At 34.6% G+C, this 23,430-nt stretch overlaps 1 protein-coding gene across 2 annotated transcripts in view; it reads left to right on the top strand.

Annotated features, from left to right (window-relative positions):
• Positions 1 to 23,430, top strand: part of LOC110382330 (protogenin A) — a 113,125-nt gene that overhangs the window by 53,734 nt on the left and 35,961 nt on the right. The gene's annotated exons all lie outside the window — the stretch shown is intronic.

A 23,430-nucleotide genomic window follows, 5' to 3' on the forward strand; every position in this document is an offset into this window, starting at 1 on the left:
TTTTGCAAATGTCATGCAAATTGAGGGTTAATGCAACGATTGGTAGGGTTAGACGTTCAAGGGTGGGGTGCTCGATGATACATGATGATATTATCATGTCATTTGTTTAAGTTTATGGTACTTAAACTGTAGGTCCCGGCTGTTATTGAACATCTTTGGCAGTCGTTACGGGTAGTCAGTAAGTCTGACAACCAGTCTTACCTAGGGGTACTTACTTAGGGGGTGGTCATTATTTGCTATGGTTTATGGATTTAGAATTACGGCTGCTATGGTAAAAAAATAAAATCATTTTTTAGGGTTCCGTAGCCAAAATGGCAAAAACGGAACCCTTATAGTTTCGTCATGTCCGTCTGTCCGTCTGTCCGTCTGTCCGTCTGTCACAGCCGATTTACTCGGAAACTATAAGTACTACAGTGATGAAATTTGATGGGAATATGTGTTGTATGAACCGCTACAAAAATATGACACTAAATAGTAAAAAAAAGAATTGGGGGTGGGGCCCCCCATACATGTAACTGAGGGATGAAATTTTTTTTTTCGATGTACATACCCGTGTGGGGTATCAATGGAAAGGTCTTTTAAAATGATATAAAGTTTTCTAAAAAACATTTTTCTTAAAGTGAACGGTTTTTGAGATATCAGCTCTCAAAGTCGTAAAAAGTATGTCCCCCCCCCTCTATTTTTATAACTACGGGGTATAAAATTCTAAAAAAAATAGAGGTGATGCATGCTAATTAACTCTTTCAACGATTTTTGGTTTGATCAAAGTATCTCTTATAGTTTTTGAGATAGGTTGATTTAACTGTAATTTACGGAACCCTTCGTGCACGAGTCCGACTCGCACTTGGCCGGTTTTTTTTGTATAAATACTTCGGCTATTGTGATGGTCGGAATATAAAGTTTTAAATTATCATTTTTAAAGAAACTTATTTTAAAAGCCGTTTTAATCGTTTAAGGCGAATTCTTATATTCTATTCAATTCAATACAATACAAACATCTTAATAGATTCCCAACATACCCAATAATTTTCAACAAAGACATTCCAACGTTTTGTGTAAAACACGTAGGCTGGTTATAGGCGCATTCACCCTACAGCACATTACTTGGCTAGAAGGAAAATACTGTATTACTATTCATAGCTAAATTTAAATTCTATTTACTCAAAGGTCATAGTAATATAGTTATTAATTACTGATAAGAATACTAGGTAATGCTTGACTATTAATTAAAATAATAGGAAAATAAGGTTTGTTGTTTTAATTTAATTTATTTATAGCATTTCCTGTGTTTTATTTGTGTATCATGATTTATTGCAAAACAAGCAAATAAACTTACCTACCTATACAGAACTCGTAAACAACTCGAGAATAGAAAACCAATAAAATTATTCCTCATTATGGTTTTCAAAATCTGTTAATGCATCAAGAGAAAATCCCCGAATATAAACCTCTTGCCAAATATCTTTGCTTCCCTGAAGTTAGTAACAAAAGGAAAAAAGTAAGCCGCATGCGCGATAGTTTTTTTCAGAGCAGCAAATTGATTTAACGAGAACTGCACTATCTTTAAAAAAAAAAAACTACATTACTGTCAAATATCTGCTTACAAAAATGTCTGGAATGTATAAAAATATCTAATTGCATATACCCGTGTAAGAACTTCCTGTAAATACCATACACGCTCGATTGACATGCACAAACGCAGCTCGGATGAAACATGTCCAAGTATTTATAATGCATTACAAATATCTATGTTATTTTACATTTCCTGTGTGTAGAAGTTATTTGTCATGTGTCAGGTGAATTATTTGCTGATTATTTAACCGATTTCAAAAAGGGAGGAGGTTCTCAATTTGCGTTTGCGGATAAAAGTAGCCTAAAGCCGTTTCCGATAAATGAGATAGGTACCTAACATTGATTTTTTTTCTCTATTTGGTACAATAACTTTCTAAGGCCTATCTTTTCCACTATATGATAACAATAAACATGGCTGAATTTTATAAATACTAAGTATTTAATTTTCATTAAAACTTGTCACAATTATCAATGCAAAAAATACATAGAAATCTTAATATCGATAGACCAACGTCTAAAACTAAGCTGGCAAATAGAAAACGTGAGCGACCACGAAGGTATTGTATCTTGGAATCTCATAATATCCGGCCATGACTCAGTGATGGGCTTAAAAAGAAAAAAAAAAATGGCAGCGAGCCTTCCTCAAGTAGCCCTGTGCGTCACAAACAAACAAAGAATCAATGCCTTTTATAATATTTATAAGCATTTTTACAAGCTTTTTAAATGGTTGGCAAAATTTTATTTTTAAAGACAATCATGATCCCAATCATGAATTCAGTCGTTCGGAAATGGGCTAAATATGTACCTGATCTTTGTAATGTGCGAACTACCATTCATCTTCATACTGATTTATGAGCCCTAACACACTATAAGTTTGCAGTATGCTTTAACCGAGTTTTTGCGCTCAATAAAGCACTTTTTCTTTCTTTATAAAGCTGTTAATCCTCTTTAAACCGTAATGCTTGGCAATTTTAAGGAGATTTTCCGAAGTCATCGACTTTAATTTAGCTTTTGTGGTTTTCATTTTGCTTGATAGGTAATTTTATTAAATAGTTTGTTATTAAATCTTGTTATTACAGTTTTAAGTTAGTTAATTTATTAGCTTTTATAATAGGCTTTACCAAATTGGTTATTATGGGCTTATCTCAAGTCTATCCTAAAGGCGTTTTGCTATGTGACCAATGAAGATTTGAAAATGTTGTTTAAAAAAACAGAACTGGGAACCTCCTCCCTTTTGCTGTCAGTTAAAAACTATTATTTAAAAGGCCGATTTTACGTTACAACTATTAAGTGTAAAAACCAAAGTCATTCACCAATAAACCTTTTCAAAAACCAGCTCAGTCAAGCCAAGCGCCATGATGAATGCGCGCGAACCATAACCGCAGTGAGTGAACGAAATGAACGATTGAATGAACATGAACGATCAATGGACAACGTGTAATTTTGTTATAAATTTTTATTGTTATTGCTAAGAGATTTTCACGTTCGTGTGTTATATACGTACCTACGAAGTTAGCTGTTTTGCCGATTTGTAATTCGAGATATTTTCTGTGAAGAATGTTCGGTTTATTGAGTCATAGATTGATAGATTTGCTACACTGTACACTTTTTTTGAACTTGGGGAATCACGGAAACTATAATACTTGTTGTATTGTTTTTTTCCTGGTTTCAGTTAATGATATAATCACCAATTAAGGTAAAACCTCGGCCTAATTCAGTTCGATTGAAATATTTAGATCTATCTCTAACTATCTTTTCTTAAAACTGACTTTTCCAAAAGAATTTAAAAGCTCAGAAGTACTTTTTCGTTAATAGAAAAGTCTGCAGATTAAAAAGTCACAATTTTAATTAATTTAAGTGATATATCCACTACTAGTAATTAAACAGAAATTCACTAAAAAAACTACTCGGATAATAAAAACTAATCTTTTAAACCCCTTTTGAAGTAATGGAGAAAACACCCTTTTCCGTGAAAACTGAGGTATTAAGTATAAGTCTTTACCCTCGTCTGTTTGTTTTCTACGGCTTATAACCCCATGAATCGATGGTGTGTGACCGAAGCAAGGTGAACTTTCGAACTCCCACACCAAACCCATTTCATAGCTTTATTAACGTTTTATTGGGCTTTTTTATTAAATGCAATAATTCCTGAGTATACTGAAAACTTTTAGTCGGCCGATAGTTTGTTCGGGCTTAATCAGTATGAAGATGAATTGTAGTACGCACATTACAAAGATCAGGTATTTAGCCCGTATCAGACTGACTGAAAACTTTGATAGGAATGAAGATTTTCTTTTAAAAAAATTGCCGTCAGGTCAACTGTCGGCCGACTATTTAGTCTTCAGTGTGTGGCTTATTTAAGTGTCATAAGTTCTCTAAGTTATTAGGTACCTACTAGTATTTGCTGGGGATCGGAATGCGATTTTTAAACGGCTTAACAATATTCTCGTTCTATTAATAGACCCCAAAATGGATTCTAATTGATTATAATATTAATCTCCTGCCGCTTACAGTTATGTTTTTTCCAATAATTATTCGGATGCATCGTTTATTTTCGTGTCGATGACACGGTAATTTAGTGGAGATTATTAATATAATACCTGTATATTAAACAAATATATTAATATACATACATAATTTTAGTTACAAGATAAATGCACTTTGATTTCTGGCACTTACGCGAATATTAGACATTTAAATAAAAACTACTTTTACGGATTTTATCGCGGTTATATTAATATTATTTAATCCCTATTTTTCGGATCCTTTACAGCCGCATACATGGATGGATGCACCTTTGCAAAACAAAATACCTAAATAAAAACGATTATATACTTAACCAGTTTTGTTACAAAAAACGAGAAAACAAAAAACTACCAGCTTTACAAAGTTATTTAACAATTTCCGATCCCTAATTCGAACGGTCAGCGCTGAGTGCATTCACCCTACGCTAGGCTTTGCATGCTCGGTGCGCGGGCGCCGCCGTTTCCGGAGAGAGGGGGAAGGGGCGGGGCGTGGCGCGGGGAGGGGGAGGGGAGATCGTGGGAGAGCCTTTGCTTAGGAATGTTGGTCAATACCTGCATCGGTATGAGAGTAACGGATACTGAGGAATTGTGTTGGTAGTTTGAGGGTAGGTATTTTGCAGTTCTAGTTAGTTTGTTGGGTTTGGCGTTTGAAGTTGTAATTTTAATGTTTTAGATTATTATTTAGGGTTTGAATGCCTTATGGAGATTTGCCGATGTATTTTAGTAAATGTACGTAACTTGGAAAAAATAACGCCATGCAACTTTTCAATTGAATTTTTAAAAAATGTCTTACATAATATTCGATTAAATGTTCTAATATTTATCTCTTATACTATAATATAACCAACTATTTACAATATTGCCGACATTTCGCAAAAAAATAAAACTTTCAACACTTCAGAACTGAATAACAGTCAAACATTGAAGTTCCGATATTTTGTTCTACGATCTTTCAAAACAGTTACTAATAAATAATAATAAACCTTGATAGTACTTAAACGTAAAACTTAGTCTAGACATTATTATCTGACTGAATCCTATCCTTCTTTCAATCGTAAAGGCTTGAAACATTTTATTTCAACGTGCTCTATCGATAATTTATTTCATTTTAAAAGTTCAGATCCATCATTTGTTGAAGATAAGTTATCTATTTTTCTTTCTTTTTTAGTTGGGCTTAACATTCTTTTGGTACGTTCGATCCTTTTTTTAATATTGCAAGTTTTTCAGCTACACATACTTGCAGATAGGAATATAATTAAATAAGGGATGATTTATCTATTTTTTTTCTAAGTAAAATAAATTGCTGAAACTTTCATTCTAATTGTGCATACGCATATTTTACTTAGAACTTTTTTTAAAACGTTTTCCACCCTTTAGGTAATTATAACATGGCTTTTAATTTCGCATAGTGTTACTTAGTATTTGGGACTTCTTTTTCACTATTTTTCACCTTTAATCTATATATTACTCCCTGTTTACTACAAAACAGTCAACATCCTTCTCGTTACCGCGTGTGGTCTCACAGTTAACGATAACAGTTGACAGATCCGATATCAAAGAGATGCCGCGGTGACGTCGCCGGCATTGTGTTACTGGACACCGATACTGTCGTAACTTGGTACCTTGGTAATGTGGAAAGTTTATAACATGGCTTGTAACTGTGGTTCTGTTTACGTTTGATACAATAATCATCCTATGGCATCTCTCTATTGCTCTAACTAAGGTTTGCTGTTAGAGAACTCAACTCTGGGTTAAGCTCGCCTTTGTACATAACCTCTCTGTATTGTGTTTGTATTAAAATATTTTTGTGTAAAATAAAGAGTAATCGATAAAAGAATCCTATCCTAAGTTCATCTATTTAACTATTTATGTGCACAGTTAATACGTGACAGAAGAAGTAATGCCATAAAATAGTACAAAGGTGCTGCTTATTTCTAATGAAATGTCTTCTAGCAGACCGGTGGGTAGTAGGAGAGTTAGAATACAGAGCGTAGAAGAATAGTAAAATAGAAAACATCGCTCAGAAAATACGGTTGAATCGTGGGTTGATTGGATTGAGATGAAATTGACGTGGATATTGGTTAAAGAAACCTGTCTAACCTTGGAGTACAAAGTTGCTGAATTAACTTGGTTGATGAGGCCAGAGATGCAATTGTTTTATGTTAAGTTCAGCTGCATACAGTTAGACTGAAAAGCGTACATAGTTGAGAAAAGTCTAAGCAGGTGAATTAAAAGTTCCACAAATAAATGATTTCAAGCCAAAGTTCTTAATAATATCTCGCATCGGTTTAAGAACAACTTCAGTTAAGTTGTCGTATAATATTGAAAGGAAGATTAAATAGGGGATTACGTTTGTAGCGTAACGTATTATAAGGATAAGTGACTGGGGATCACTCGGGTATTTTATTTCTTGAACCGTTCAAATTTTCTTAAAGGAAGATGTTTAAGAAAATTATATTTTTATGAATGAAATGTCTGAGTAGTTGTACTTTCGGTTCAGTAACTTTTGATTTTTAAAAGTAGATAAATATTAAGATTGTCAGAAATCGGTCAAGTAAACTTCTATCTCATAACTTTACATAAAGAATTCGATTTATAAAGGTATTTAGAGAAAATACTGTAAAAAACTTAACTACAAAAATCTAACGTAGCTCTAAAACTTCTTACAGGCTTACAGAACTGTTATTATCAATTTAACTACTTACTTAATTGTTCAACAAAGCATGACCTCCCATTTCCCGCGGCAATCGGTCAACGGTCGCAGTCTGGCAGATGGTAAGCACCTGCTTAAGTTCAAGATTTATATCCTCGATTACATTTTGCTCTTTACAATGTTATTTCAGTAATTGTACCTAGCTGGGTTACATAGATATTAATCTGCCTAGGCTTTTCCCAACTATGTTTGGGGTCGGTTTGTAAACGGAGGCAGCTGAGTACCAGAGTCTCACATGGAGTAATGTTCTATCTGAATCTCCTAATCTGGATGACCTTCGATAAGAATGGTTGTCGCCAATTAATGGTGTCATTCTAAATATGCATTTCCTTCAAATTCTGCCCTTAGTTCTAGTGCGAAATGCTAGCCATGAATAAAATTGGGATAAGGGCAGGATGGTGCGTCTTTGCTAGTCATTGAATTTGAAATTTGTTCACTTGCCGGATACGGGATTCCGTTTTTGAGCTAATAATTCTGTATTTTAAGTACTAGATTAAAAAAACGAAACCGTTTGTTAATAAATTCCAATAATTAAGCATAATTAATATGGTTGTGCAAGAGATATATTGGAAAAACGTTTCTAAATGTCATGTTTTGGAACCAGTCGCTGATTCCCTACAAAAAAACTGTCTTAGGTAGTATTTTTTGTTTGTTATTTTGTGTAGTCGCTTGCAATATGACCATAGCTCGTGGATGCTACTGCCATTCAAATGTTATTGAACCTTAATGCAGGCCAATCGCCCATGAAATTGCGGCCTCTCTAGTTTTTCGTGGCACGTCTGCAAACCATTGGTTTGTACGTACATACCTTGCTTAAGTATAGGATTCTGTGAATAGCTTGGGGTTACACTGGGTACTTATATTAGACTTGAAATCTTTTCGAATATTGTAAATAAGTATCTTTGTTTGTCGGTCTGTCGCGCTTTCACGCGGTAGAGTCTAGAGCCCGAGAAAATACTTGGGCTACTTTTTACCCCGTTGCGGGAATTGGTTCTCGCGGGACATAACCTAGTAAAAAAGAATGTGTGTAAAAAACAGTCGATTAACATCAATACTTTTCGGTCATGGATCAAAAGTTTGCAAAAAACATTTGTGCATACCTACCTAGAATATAATGATTGCATTTTTAATTTTCTAGTAATTGTAGAAAGTAAGTTTTTTGTCTTGAAGAATAAGGTCATTAATTTCTGCTTCTCAATACTTATGGTATTTTTATAAAGACTTGTCTATTGAAAAAAATATATTATATAACGGCATAGATTACTAAAGACTTTTTGTCAATGCAGAGAAGCAAAAATTGGCAGAACTTTGAGCTTCTATTACCCAAAGGAACATCTCATGTAGTCTTTAAGTCTCAAATGACAGTTCAGATTTTCAATTTCACCCGTTTTTTCGCTATCCGCCAGTTCTAAGACCTTGCCCTAAACTATTATTGGATCGCGGAGCAGTGAAATCGCGCATGAAATTGTGCCCGCTGTCGTTCACCACAAACTGACGGGACCAGGGAACTGGGAACTGGGATCTGGGAACTTATCGGATTCAGCCTTTACGTACCTGGATGACGGTACCAACATCCCGATCAATATAGAACCTTGTGTTTTGGAGATAGAGTTGAAAATGTATTAAATAAAGATTGTAGGTTGATATGCTGGCTTCTGTTGAATATTGTAGGTTGATCGTAGTGGTGAGAGTTTATATAGGTTCTGAATTATTAGTGAAAACCTTTAGTTGAAATGTCACGATGTTTGATATCTGTTATTGTAGGGTTTACATAGAGATTGTGTTTTGTTTTTGGTATATAATAGTTTGCTTTCTTGGTAGTTATTTATCGTATTTATGTAATTAGAAATGTGATACAATCTTCCTACGTTTTACGACCTATAAAGACCTTAGAGAATGTATGTATGTATTGTCATTGGCTTTTGTGATTTTTTCAGAAAAACCTTGGATCTCTGTTAAGAGCCTCATTTGATGTAATCTCAATAATTATAATTTTTATAAATTGTTAACGCTAAATAATGCTTAGTGTGAGAGGAGGCCTGTGCCCAACAGTTGAACGATAAAAAGGCTGATAAAGCTGATCTATTTTGAAAATGCAAATACAAGAGTAGTAGTCATGTAGATTAGAGTTGTACATTCTCTATCTGTCTGTATGTCACTGAAAAAGTAGAAATTGAATAGCTGAAAACATAGTTCATTTCTAATCAGAGAAAGTGTGTTTAAATGACCCTCTATGTCAAAGAAAATACGTCGAACTCTGATATTTTATACACCTACGAAGTCTAGTTGAATGAAAATAACAAAAAAGCGTCCATGTGGTCATCATTTATTACGACGATATGACAGGCTTTCATTGATCAATTGTTTATATTGATTTATGAATGGTCTTATTGAAGCTTGTAGCCTTATTTTTTTTCACTTACGAGGTGAAAATATGAATGTCTCAAGATGAGTTAATTTTTGATCGGCCACTTCAAATAATTACTAATAGTTAAGCTCGACAGTTTTTTTAACGAGCTAAACTTTTAACTATTGGTCCGATTGAAAAATGTATTCATTCTTTGATAGAAAAAATGGCGGAAGCTTCTTTAAATAATACAACTTTTTAAACTTAATTGTGTTTTCAATAAAGAAAGTAGATATTTAATAAAAAAAAATGATCCCCCATCACACAAAACTTAGGTTAAAACAATTTAGAAAAAGTCAACGTACCTGTTAAAACGTCGGCAATATTACTAACTTCTTTGATCTTTAACTTGACTCGGTAAACAAACTTCACGCCGCTAGTTCAAGGGGTGGCCAGAAAGCTAATTACTTTTAATTATAATGAACAAAAGCCGACACGCTTCAACTATCCGCCTAGGCGGTGTGAAACGATTTCGTATAGCTAACTTATGCATGTTTTACATATCGCTTTTAAATTGGTAATGGAGTTATTATTTTGTACTCTATAAAGGTTTTGTTTTAGTAATAAGTTTTTCTAAGAATTGTTGGGTTAATTTTAATTTCCCTTTGTGTTATTAAGTGGTGTAGTCGTATGTGTAGTTTTTTTTGCTCATTATTTTAGTCTGGGTGAAGTTGTAATTAGTGATTTTTAACCGACTTCCCAAAACGTAGGAGTTTCTATGTTCAGTTACCTACAACATTTTTCAATGAATATTCTGCTGAAAGTGATATGTAAACCTTATAAATAATTGAAATATGAAGTGCTGTATCTTTCTTTCTATTTCAGTTGTTTAATAGAAGTACAAAACGCCCAAAAATGTCTAAAATGATACAGCTTATTACACTTACCGTCAAAAAAACGACCAACCGACAAAAAGCCATAATTAGTAATTACCCACATACCAGCTCATTTCGCAAATACGTGAGATCATAAATATTGGTTAACAGGCGTGTTCGAGCGGTGCACCGGGGTGGGTCGGGCATCGAACCCGCTCTAATTGTCCCTCCCTGCTCACCCTACGGCGGGTTAGCACGCGAGCTGATAAACTACAAGTTTTTACAACTTAAATGTCAATTGGGAAGGTATTTTTGCAGTTTTCCGGTCAAAATTATATTTATTTTTAATGTAAACTTCTTAAGTGCGTTTTTTGACCCATTGTGCTTTTGGGATTTCAAGTTTACTTCTTGATATTTATTTTTGTGGTCTAGTTTGAAAATTGTTTTCTTGACAACGGTCCATGTGGGTGATAGTTTTGTTCTTGTACCCTTTTCTTTTGTCACAAGAAGCCCAAATTGTAGTTACAGAAAAATACTTTGTCCTGTCCATATATTACTTAAAGCACTTTATAATTCCCTTAGGGCATGTCATGGGTTTACAAAATGTACAAAATATAGGTATATCAACATGAACAAATATTAGCACCGCTCCCAAAATATCAGAAAGCCAAGCCACTTACAAGTTCAAATGACAAACGTCTTATATTATGTACCACCATACATACATTTCTCCATTTCGTACACATAAATAATGTATACGTACCCCACATTACTGCGAAACATTAATCATATACCATGTTGGTACAATTTGACACGATATGTCCCCCCTTTTCCCGGAGGAGTGGGTGGATGGCGGATGGGGGAATTCCCCCACTCCCCCAACCCCCCAAATTACTCCAGCGGTTGGAAGCGGAGATGACGGTGCATTCATGATGCTGAGCTTTTAAAGAATAACAATGAGAGAATAGTTATAACATTTTTTTTTTCGGTATCATTTTGTCTGGGTAGTTTTTTTTTGTTTTTAGTGTAGTGGGAACATAATGGAGGTAAGCTTGATTGTTTTTTATGCTGTCACTTTGGGAAAGGTCAAATAATCGGTACCTAGACTACCTACATATATACTTCGTTAATATAAGGTACATGATGTTGCTGAAATCAGCAAAATTTTCAAAATTTCGGGGTTCCATCACTGAGAACGTAACGTAGGTAGCTCGTGGGAAACCCCAAAAACACTTGAACTAACACGGACATTGAACCTGGGAAATCCTTATAATTGAGTACTGGATCTTGCTTACCAGACCAAGAAAAACAGTCTAGCTTTTAGAAAAGTACATAACCGCACATATATTTGATTAGGTATATCTTAATGAATTTTTGTACAGATGGTATGGCGAATCGACCACTACTAAGGGCTCCTGAATTTCCATGTACAAAGATTCCTTTACACATATGTATAGCTTATCCACTAAAATTAGATACCTTTTCACTAAGATAAAAATGTAGGCACTTAACGTGTTAACATTGTACCCAAATCAAAGCCTGTTTAGAATCACACATCATAATATGTCCAATTAATCACACCCTGCCTGCGGTACACAGCTTTAAAAGTTAATACCTGTATGTACCTGTACTTTTAATTACCTAGGTCCCTCATCACTGTTTTACCCAGTTAAGCTAATAAGAGTTTAATGGGTTTTTGGTCATTGTTTACAATGATGTTACCAGTTTATTGTTTTAGTGGAAGAAATAATAATATTGGCAGGATTAGACTTTTACTCTACCATATTTGATAATATAATCACGATGGCATTAAAACATACATTCGATTTGGAGTCGATAACGATCAAGGAAGTTTCAATGGGATGATAATTAAATTAATATTTTCTTATTTTATATACTTACGTCCATTTTAATTACATAGGTAAAAAGTGACAACTAAATGTGGTGTTTAGCAGACTTCTGTCTTAGGCCTACATATCTCCAAAAAGGGGTGAGGTCTAAGAGTAGCCCTTAGAAATACCTACTTCTACAGAAGGACAGCTAAGTACTTGTTATATAATAGGCACAAAAATAAAGTCTTTATCTACAGCACAAGATTCGATGTTAAGCACCTAAAGTAATAATTTCAACAAAATTCGACTTTCCACGCATTTATTGTTGAGTTACAACGTCGAATAACCCTTATAAACGATTTATTTTACAATAAACACGGTCCGTTAAAGGACTCATGAAATATTCAGGGAGGAAACACTGCAAAACGTGGGAGGGGGGACCTCCGCAAGGCCTCACGAAACTGTGTTACCAGCTACTCGAAGTTTTTTTACCCCTTTTTTACGTCAATGCAGTTTTTTTCTTTTTTTTGTACGTTCAGTCGGGTTTTATTAAGTTGCCGTTATTTTTTATGGCAGACTTGTTTTATGGTGAAGCTAAACGTATGGTGTACCTATGGAGTAAGTTTATAGGATTCATGGGTTTTTTTACTTTGACATGTTTGATGTAGAAACATGGAACGTGGTTTGGGATTGTACACAGTTGGAAAAAAAATTGACATCGTGCCTAAATCTTTAAAAAAAATTTCATACAATCAATTTGTACCATTTTCAAGGTGGGGATAGCGATTACCAAATAATGGCTCGGGCATCCTCAATGTTGAATCCGCGAAAATACTCCAACTTACCTAAACAAACCCAAAAAAGATCTTAAAACACCAAGCAAATATTAGAAGAAAGTATAAAACTTTAGGTGAGCCTTCCTGAACACCGGAAGACCACACGGAGGGTAGTTTGAGTCGTAAATGCAAATCACTACAGTTAAACGCAACCCTTTGCTTAGTGGCCGTGAGGAAACGAAGGTACAACTTTACACTGTCGGGTAAAAAGGGGGATAGAAGATTAAATAGTTTTATTAACGTTTTTTGTGTAATCTATAAGCTATTTAATAAAAGATAGGTTTAATCTGAATTTACATATCTACTGAAGTTTCTGCGATATTGTCATCAGCCCTTTTATTGTCGCTTCTCAATGGTCCTACTGCGGGGTACAGACCTGTTTTCGTATAGAGACAGGAATTCATGGCGGAATGGCTATTTCATACTTTTAAAAGTCCTTTATCTTTCACCTATATTCAGCCATTGTGTAGTAGATATAACTTAGAAAAGTTGCATTGGTATTAGTATGATTCGGGCTTGAACTATAAGTATGTTTTGAAGTTTTTTGAAAATAAATAGAAAATAGAAGAGCTAGAGTTACTTTTAAGTAGAGTTACATAACTTAGCATTTTCGTTACGTATCTAGAAAAAACCGGCCAAGTGCGAGTCGGACTCGTGCACGAAGGGTTCCGTAAATTACAGTTAAATCAACCTATCTCAAAAACTATAAGAGATACTTTGATCAAACCAAAAATCGTTGAAAGAGTTAATTAGCATGCATCACCTCTATTTTTTTTAGAATTTTATACCCCGTAGTTATAAAAATAGAGGGGGGGGGGACATACTTTTTACGACTTTGAGAGCTGATATCTCAAAAACCGTTCACTTTAAGAAAAATGTTTTTTAGAAAACTTTATATCATTTTAAAAGACCTTTCCATTGATACCCCACACGGGTATGTACATCGAAAAAAAAAATTTCATCCCTCAGTTACATGTATGGGGGGCCCCACCCCCAATTCTTTTTTTTACTATTTAGTGTCATATTTTTGTAGCGGTTCATACAACACATATTCCCATCAAATTTCATCACTGTAGTACTTATAGTTTCCGAGTAAATCGGCTGTGACAGACGGACAGACGGACAGACGGACATGACGAAACTATAAGGGTTCCGTTTTTGCCATTTTGGCTACGGAACCCTAAAAACAGCCTACTAAACACTCTTCCTGGTAAAATAATTATAACCGAGTACATTTACCACGATAATATATTTTCCAACCTTCATAAAAACAAACATCTTTAAACGTGACCTTCGCATCAGATACGGACAAACTCACCCCAAAAACAAATTATAAGTACGAGTACATCCCTCCCCCATCCCATCCCTTCGAACGCCCCCCGCCCTACTTTCACCCCATTTGCATACCATCCCCGGCAATACACAGCTACACAAATTATCCCCTGATATATGATAGCTGAGTTTTTTCCGTCCTACAACTCAATAATATAGTCCAAGAGCCTGTGGCATTGAAAATTTTCCCATCGAAAATACTACTAGTAGGTAGTTGTATTTTTTTGCGAAGGTTAAAATTTGAGGAAGGTCGGGATGTTGAAATTTTCTGTCGCAACCGTGAAGGCTAGAGAATTGCTTAAATATGTATTTTTTAATAATGTGTATCAATATTAGGTGTGACACGGTTTAATGTGTGATGTAATTCTGCTTGACGATTTTAGTTCCCATTATTGTAGAACCAGCTAGACGTAGAATCATTTTACTTCTTTTTCCATTAAGTTCATTGGCAATTAGTTCGCAAGCACGCTACAACGTAAACAAGCCACAAAAAGAAACATCTAATCTTGTTCTTAGAGGAAATTCCCAAATGTCAACACAATTAAATTCTCATTGAAATGTACTGCAGTATATTGCTCTAACTAAAGCAATTAAAACCAAATGAATATTCGTAAATGGCGGTCGATAAAATCTTAATACGGTATCGCAAGTATAATCGGAACTCATTAAGTCACTTTACATTGTAAGTGGTGTACGAAAATAGGCGAAGATTATTACAATTCAAGTCTCGTGTGGCACTATTGTTCAGCCCGGAAGTCTACAGTTCCTCTTTTTAAAGAAAATGTAGCTACGTTGGTATTCCGAGCCATTGACGGGGGTGGCTCCAGTTCTCAGAACGACAATGCATTTCCTTTGTTATTTTAACGTCTTATTTGGCTCGTAGGTGCCTATATGGACTATTTACGACCGGTGTGTCGATCGCGAACGTATAATTTATCTATGTCCTGTTATAGCTCAGACAGAGAAAGTGTATACCGAGAGTAATATCGCTTTCTACTTAGATCATGCATTTTTTTATCTTTTGTTAAATGCTATTTGAGTTTTTAAATAAAAACGCGTAAAAATAACTAACTAGTCTGCGTCTCTAGTCAATGGACGCTGCTTAAATAAAACGTAAAACAAAAATGACAGCCAGACGCGGATGCCAAACTTGTCAGAAATCGATTAATTATGCTATATGCGCCGGCGAATCATACGAAATGGCATAAAAAATAAACATTTTCAAAGCTCTGAGATATTATGTATGAGATATACGTATCTAGAATCTGATTGAATTGCATCAGTGGTAGACAGCCTTGTGCGAGGACGTTCACGCCACCTAATACATGCGTCTGCGCAGCCGCGACAGTTGTTTTCGCGATCATCGTGTGCCGTTACACAACCTGTGTTTGTCCGTCTGCTCAACGTAAAAACGATGTTTCACGATCTCGGCCGGGATTGTTATTAATTGAACTTTAGATGCTAGTTCGTTTTTAATGTACTGCGTATGATTTTTTGTGTATTTTTAGCGTTTTTACGTTGAACGATAAAATTTTGATACTGCGTAGTAATGTGTTTACATAATCAGTTTAACAAAGTAGTTTATTATTCGGAAATAAACATTAGTTTTGATGTTTAAGAATTACGAATTAATATTTATTTTGGAATATTAAAAAACGTGTTCTGTCATTGCAAAATGTCAAGAATTTCTAACTTGATCAACTCGAGACGAAAGTAACGAAGTTATTTGTTGAATTCGAGGGGATTCATTCGTAAAACATAAATTAAGGAGCCGCGTACATTTTATGATCGAATTTAAAATATGTTTTTTTGACATCAACCGTCTTTTATAATTTAATGAAGACCAAAAATCGCTTTATTTGCATTGTTTTTCTACACTACTAATGTTATTCCGTGGATCACCAAACTATGAAAAATTTCTATAGATTGTCAATTTTGTTAATGTCCCATGTGGTTATGAGTAATATTGTCACACCTTTGTAATTAACGAACGTAATCAGGTCTCTGACTCCTGAACTATGTTGGTTATATTTCGCTGTCATGTCATTTCTAAGTTAAAACTTCTTTTTATTTGAGACCATGTTATTGGTTTTTTACCCGGTTAAAATATAGCCTATGTTACTCAGGAAGAGTGTAGCTTTCCAACAGTTAAAGATTTTTTCAAATCGGTTCTGTAGTTTCGAAGCCTTTAGGGTACAAACAAACACCTGGCATTTAGGGTATAAAAAAATGTTTTCTCATTGGGTATAGATTATTAAAACTATTTACTTTTTATTACTTTTGTACCTCATATAAGTTTTAATTCTTTACTCGTTGATTAACTGATTCATAAATAAAAGATTAGTAGGTACAGAAATAGTCTGTTTTAATTAACTATGATTCACTTGTAGGTGCTCGCTTCTGAACTATAAATTGAATAACTTATTTTTATAAACATGATGATTATAAAGCGGTTTCAACCGCGTCCCGTGGGAACTATATCATGCACCCGGATCAATAAATGATTACATTATTAGCAAACGAACAATCAAATTCAGCTTTATAATATTAGTATAGATTTGCAGTCGTCTTCTCGTCTTCAAGGAACGAGATTTTAAAATATAAAAGAGTACCTTAGCAACATATACATATATATTGTGCTAGTATGTATGTTTAACCCTTCAAGAAAGCTTCATCATATTCTTACTCCCAACAAATAAAACAAAAACAATAAATAATCTTAACATCCTACCATTAATCGCAAATGAAATGACGAACATAACTGCACAATGGGCAATGACTTATAACTTCTGAAGCATAACTCCTACGTACTACAGTATTCATCATCTATATCTTTTGCCTTATCAATAATTCATGGTTCGTGACGTCACGAGGGGGGCTGTGACGTCACAGCATCCTGGACATGGAGAAATAAATGAATAGCGGAGGTGCCATTATGAAAAACCGCTTAAAGAAGCGCGCCAAAATGCGGGTGTGAAGGGAACGAGGAACGTTACTGTTTTCGACCGTATACGCTTTCTTTGGACCCGACAAACCTAAAATCGTTGACAGATGTCTCAAAAACCCAAACGCCTTATTAGTTGACTTGTAACTTAACCCTTTTGGTCATGCCCACCGTACGAATTGGACCTAGATGAAGGCACCTTGCCTGCATGCTTCATGTCATCTCTGCTCATATTTCCTTATTCCGTAACCCTGGATGGTTCCTGCGTTGGTATTATGCGAGCACTCTGTGGGTAGAATTCGCGATACGAAGGATGTTAACACCTACATGGTTTTTGTTTTATTAGCTTTTTGATTGTTATCGTAATGTCATAAAAAGCTGTCAAGTTTGTCGGTTGTAGGCGAGAAAGAGGCTGTGTTTTTTTTGCTATTTGTACTATCAAGCAAAATAGAGAGTCTTGTCCTTAGCAATCTAAAAGAAAGATTCCGACATAATGAGAACCTCCTCCTTTTTTTGAAGTCGGTTAATAAAAGCCTATACAATAAGGTACATTCTTTACTGTTAAAAAAAACGAAAATATTAAAATAACATTGGTAAACTTCAAATTTTCCACACAACAAACATAGGTAGGGGAGACTGGGGCTGGTAGTGACAGGGGTAGGTTGTTACAGTGGCAACGGTGGCGAAACAGAGAACGCTATACTGACGTCAGAAAGAGACAAATACTCCCGCCGCGACCGGCTACTACACCGCAAGAGCCAGTGGCGCTAACGTGTTTATGTGAGGAGCACGCGCGTGCTGCCATTAAAATCGCAGGTAAGTAAAATTTTGAATTTTTAGTAATTTTGGTCTAAAACCGATGTTCTATACAAATGGAGATGTCTCTGTCGTGTTATTTACGCACTAATTCTTTTGTTTTGTGATGAATCTACGATTTTACAACTATAGTATGTTTCGTTTTCGCTACATAACCTTAAATGCGCAGTTTTGGTGTCGGGGCTAAAAGTGACATTTGCTCGGGGTAGGTTGTGATTTGTCACAACCTGCCCCATAGTATTTCTTGTTGACTGATATATTTTGTGCTACATAATATAATGTTTTTTTTATAGGATGAGGACGTATAAAAGAAAATCTGAGCGTGGCAACATATCTAAAGATGTATACGAACAAGCAGCAGTTATTTTAGAGGAGGATAAAACTAAAAAAGTTCGCGGAAATCAGCTGTTTTAACAGACACTCCCGAAAAAACTGCGTTGGCGCTGGAACAGAGTAAGAAGAAGGAAAATAAACCTAAAAGTGGAAAGTCTACCAAAGGGCAAAAAACAGGAAAGAAAAATGACCAAGGAAATACCAGTAAAGGAAAGAAAATAAAGGGAACAGGAAAGCTTTCTGTACAGAGAAAGGTATTACACGAAAGTGATGAAGAAAGCGAAGAAGACGGTTATTTTTGTCTGATTTGTTGTGATCCTTTTGATCCAAAAAAATCTGGTGAGGAATGGGTAGAATGTGTTGTTTGTAAGAATTGGTCACATGTGAAATGTGTTAGGGGTAATATTGTACATTATGTATGTTTGAATTGTGAAAGTGACTGTTCAGACTACAGTGACTGAACTCTGATCTGTTAAGTTTTTCTTTAAGAATCTGATTTTTTTAAGAAAGGTTAATTTTGGTATTTTTATTAATGAGTCATAATACTATTCGTTTTGTTTATTTATACTTATGTTTTGTTAAATACAGAAGTTTATAAGTTTATAGGTCAGAAATTATTCATAAATATTATTTTCACGAGGTGTAAAACCAAAAAAAAAATTGATTTAAATTTTAGAATATAACATGTTTTTGTGTCCACGAGGAATAAGACTGCTTTAAGCATTATTACTATTGTCATTTAAATTAAGTAAGAACTTAATTGTGATAATTATTTCTAATAAAACTCTTGTAATACGCTTGTGTTTTGTTGTAACTACTTACCTTGTAGTGTCACAACCAGCCCCAAGGCAGGGTTGAAAGTGACACGTCTCTTTTTTTAGAATTCATTGATTTGTGTCGTTTCTATTTATCTCTTACATAAAATTCATTTTAAATTAAAATCTTGAATAGTTACTTAATCAAACAAACCTGTATTCAAGTAAAACAATCAAATCAATAAAAAATTATAACACTTTGAAATAAAAATGTCACAACCGGCCCCAGTCTCCCCTACTACACCAAAACCTCTAGTAACAAAAACTGGCGTGCGCAAGCGCAAAAAATGTCGCGCACTCATCAAGATCATTGCACTGTTACGTCATCGAATGCAGCTCGTTAAATGCAAGTTGTTTAGTTAGTTTGTTTGTTTGTGTGTTGAATAACATGCTGTTAAATTGTTTGATTGGTTCTGTTGTCGTATTCTTAGTTATAATGGTTATTTTGTGCTAGTTTTGAAGTGATGTCATCTGCATCTTCTACTTATTTAAAAATATACCTATTTGTAAAATGTTGCACATAAGTAATAGAAGTTTTATCTCATAAAAGGAAGTGATCCAAACTTGTGGATGTAAATGTACATGCACATTGTTATATATCAGTTATGCATTTTTTGCAAAAATAAATGGTCTGGTTTTATAAAAACAATAATACTGCCTTACATAAGCACATCTAGGTATGCTATGTCAATGAGAGCACCTAAAACATCAGAATTAAAATAAGTATATCACGTCAACTTTAGCTTGTTAGGTGCTGTTCACTCGATATGAAGATTGACATATATAAGAAAGAAGACAGAAGGTTATTGCGTTTAAATTGAATATGCAGTTACATTAAGTAGGTACCTAGGTATATCAATATTATCGATAGTGTTTGTAGTGATTCATAAGTTTATTTTGATATCCACTTACTTCTTACTTTATCTATTTCTGATTCAGAACAATAGAACAATTTTAATCTTTATCTCCTTGCACATTTGATGCCCGTTGTCTAATTGCTTTTAGCGATAACGACGCCCACCTCAGTTAGTTTTTATAACTTCCTGTACTTTTAATTGTTTTAGCAGGCAGAAACTGTATTAAAATATTTCATGCTTTTGTAAGTTATATTTTAATCGGTAAATACTGTGGAGAGAATGTCCATAGAGATTTTGTTGGCTTTTCTTCAGACTAAACCCCTTGACACCGTCCAACATTTTCATTTTTTATCAATTTTCCTTTTCCCCATTGTTTATGAAACTTCTGAAAGACGTTTGAAGCTATTCTCACAGTTTTACCTTCTAAGAACAAAATCCAATAATTATTCTACTATGCATTGTAGGTTTTAAAGTTAGCCCAACAGTGGGAAATAAAAAGCCCAATAATGAGATCACCCACAAATAAGTGCCTTCACCCATCTCCTTATTGAAGGTCATTTTGCACCTCGAACCGAAGGCTATCCCATAAGGACAATATATCAAACTCATACTATACCTAGTTAGGTTGTAGTTCGCCACTCTTGCGCATAAGATCATTGCACTGAAGGATTACGTCACCTTGCGCGTGAGTCGACGATGCAACGCATTTTGTTTAGCGTTCAAACTTTTGCAAAATAATTTGTTATTATGTTTATTTAAGTGGTTTGTGTATTTTTAGCGTTTATTTAATTTTTGTTGATTTTCTAATTTATTGGTGTATATTTATTGATTTATTTTTGCAATTTAAGTATGTTTTATTTATTTGAATCGAATTATCAATGGATGTTCTTGCTTGCTGTTGACTTTCTGTGTGGTCTGTTTGCTAAGCGGTTTTAAGAAATCAAAGAATTACTCATAGTTATTTTGTACCAAAGAGTTTTTTTATTTATTAGATAGATAGATTCGACTTCTATGCTTTTAGTGAGCAAAGGTTCAACAGTATTTAAGTCAACTTTACAATTCACCACAGATCAAGTGCACACATATTTTTTACTCTGACCGTACACCACATAACATTCCCAACTACATGACTTTGAGGGTAAACAGAAGCATTACAGCTTGAGTTAATAAAGTGTCAGTGTGGCACTCACGAACTCCTGCGCAGTCTCGTTAAGATCATTGCACTAGATGACGTCATGGTGTGCAGCCGTGATTTTTAAACGGTGCACCATTTAAATTGAAATTGCGTGGCTTGAATGCAATAGTGGGTGATTTTCATTCAATTTTGGGAAGTTCCGGTTCGGGCTGATGGTTTTTTTGAGTTTGAAACAATGCATGGTTTTTGTTTTTTTTATTTTTTTTTATTCTCACACAATCTTACTGTTGTACAGTCATCAGTAACCAATTTCAGTCTGCCCAAGTTATTTGATTATAGTTGTAATTTCCTTTTAGATGTCAAGAATGACGCTATTATTAGTTATGTAGCTCTGGGTAGCAAAAAAGTCAAAGCGTATAGTGAGAACATATATGTATTTAATTACTTTCAATTATTTTAACACTTTATTTTGAGAAGCAATTGCAATAGAATGTTAAAAATAGTTGCCATTAAACCAAGCAAACCAAAACACGGCGTTTACAACAAAAAGCTCAAATTAAGTAATAAAGTAATATTAAAACAGGCTACAGTGTGTATTTACGCGTTCAATGGAGACTGTAGCCAATCAATTATTTATATCTGATAAATATCATAAAAATTCACTTCGTGAAGGGCAAGCTCGCGAGGATAAAGCCATTCCCTGACCGTAGGGTCATCACAACCCGGTATGCAGAGTTATTTTTCGATTCACCGTTAAAGAATTTACTTTAAATCATTTAATTTGTGTTTACAAGAATGAATACAATCTTAAAGATCAGACAGGGATCTCCCTGTGACTTCTAATTATACAAATTTTTGGTCTCGGATACTAGTTTTCAAAAGCGCGCAGTTTCTCTCGTGTCCCGTGGGAGCAACTCTACAAACATGGATAAAAAGTAGCCTTTAGTTTTTTTCGATAAAAGGGCTACCTGCCTAACACAGTATTTTTTTTTTCAAATCGGTTCAGTAGTTCCTAAGATGAGAGCATTTCAAGAACCCTTCAGCATAAGCATATGCTTGCCTTTCCTGCATAAAACGATGTGTCTTACACAAATAATAAAACTTGCTCCAAATTGCACACAAAAAGACATCCGAATCTAGACCTACACTTATCTTTAAGAGCCTTTATAATGTCCAACATTTGAATAACTTAGTTGCAACTTGCTAGGGGATTTAATCGAGGGGTGGTGTAAACCAGATTCACTGGTGGGAATCTGGCAGATGCTGTCATGTCTCAGACGTTTGAGGGTGCTAGTAAGATCCTAACAGGGCTGTCTGACCGTTTGAGAGTTAGAATGACCCTGGGATATAAGGGGCAATAGAAGGCATATGGTTCTCTAAACTGATAATATGAAGATAACCGTTTGTTTGTGCTCTTACCGAAACTATTAAACCGATTATAAAAATACTTTCACTGTTGGGTAGCTACACTATTCTAGAGTGACATAGGCTATATTTTATCCGGGTATAGGAAGAAGTTCTCCCGGGAAGCGAATGAGTCCGTGAGAAACTTGTCTGCAATAGGATTCTGATAACTTCTATAGGTTTCCCATAGAAGGAGCGTGTTTTTTGTCCCAAAAACATGTTCCTTTCTTCCACGTAAAACCAAATTCTAAAATGAAAACAGGCTGAAAACTTGCGAAGATTTGGTTCTTATTAAGGAAAATGTTCAACAAACTTTTGTCTCGAGAGAAACGTGGAAATTAAAATTGTATTTAATCTTTTAAGTATTCACATTAATCAAGGTAAAGTGCCCTAAGTATTATTAATATAACGAGCTGGCAACCCTATAGGGTACTAGTATTATTTTATATTTATAAGCGTAACAAAAGAACGCCGCTCTATTTTATTGCCAGACTATAAAAAAGGTAATTTTATAAGTCCGCTTCAAGTGGTATTAGCTGGATTGACCGGTTGAAGCCCGGAAGAGTTGGGTATAACATCATAACGGGTAAAGTTGATAACCTATACTAATAGTTACCACATAAACAAACTCTTCAGTTTTATATAATGCTGAACTGTACGAATACACCTGTCCAATTTCAAAAAATACTTCAATGTTAGAAAGTCCATTGTGAAGGGCCTAGTAGTTTTCACGGTACGCGAGTGAATTTAGCGAATAATAGTCAGCATTTTGTTTTAATATTTGACAACTTTCTTCATTACATTGTTACAACCGTAAAACAAGAGTAAGTCCAAATATTTTTTAATAAAGTTAACCTGTGAATGCTCTAGTAAATCTGAGCTACTAGGATAATAAATGAGTATAAGATTAATATAGTCATCCATTGTGACTCAGATTTAGATGTTATGCCACTTCCCAGATTGAATTCTTCGTTAGCCTTACGTCATAGGGAAAAATGGCCGTGTTTTTCTTAGCATTTATCAAGATTTTCAGATTATCCAAAGGTTCTACTTAATATAGGTCACTTTATTGGCCTTTGTATGATATAAAGTAG

Source organism: Helicoverpa armigera, chromosome 14 (assembly GCF_030705265.1).
Source record: "Helicoverpa armigera isolate CAAS_96S chromosome 14, ASM3070526v1, whole genome shotgun sequence".
NCBI classification, from domain to species: Eukaryota; Metazoa; Arthropoda; class Insecta; order Lepidoptera; family Noctuidae; genus Helicoverpa; species Helicoverpa armigera.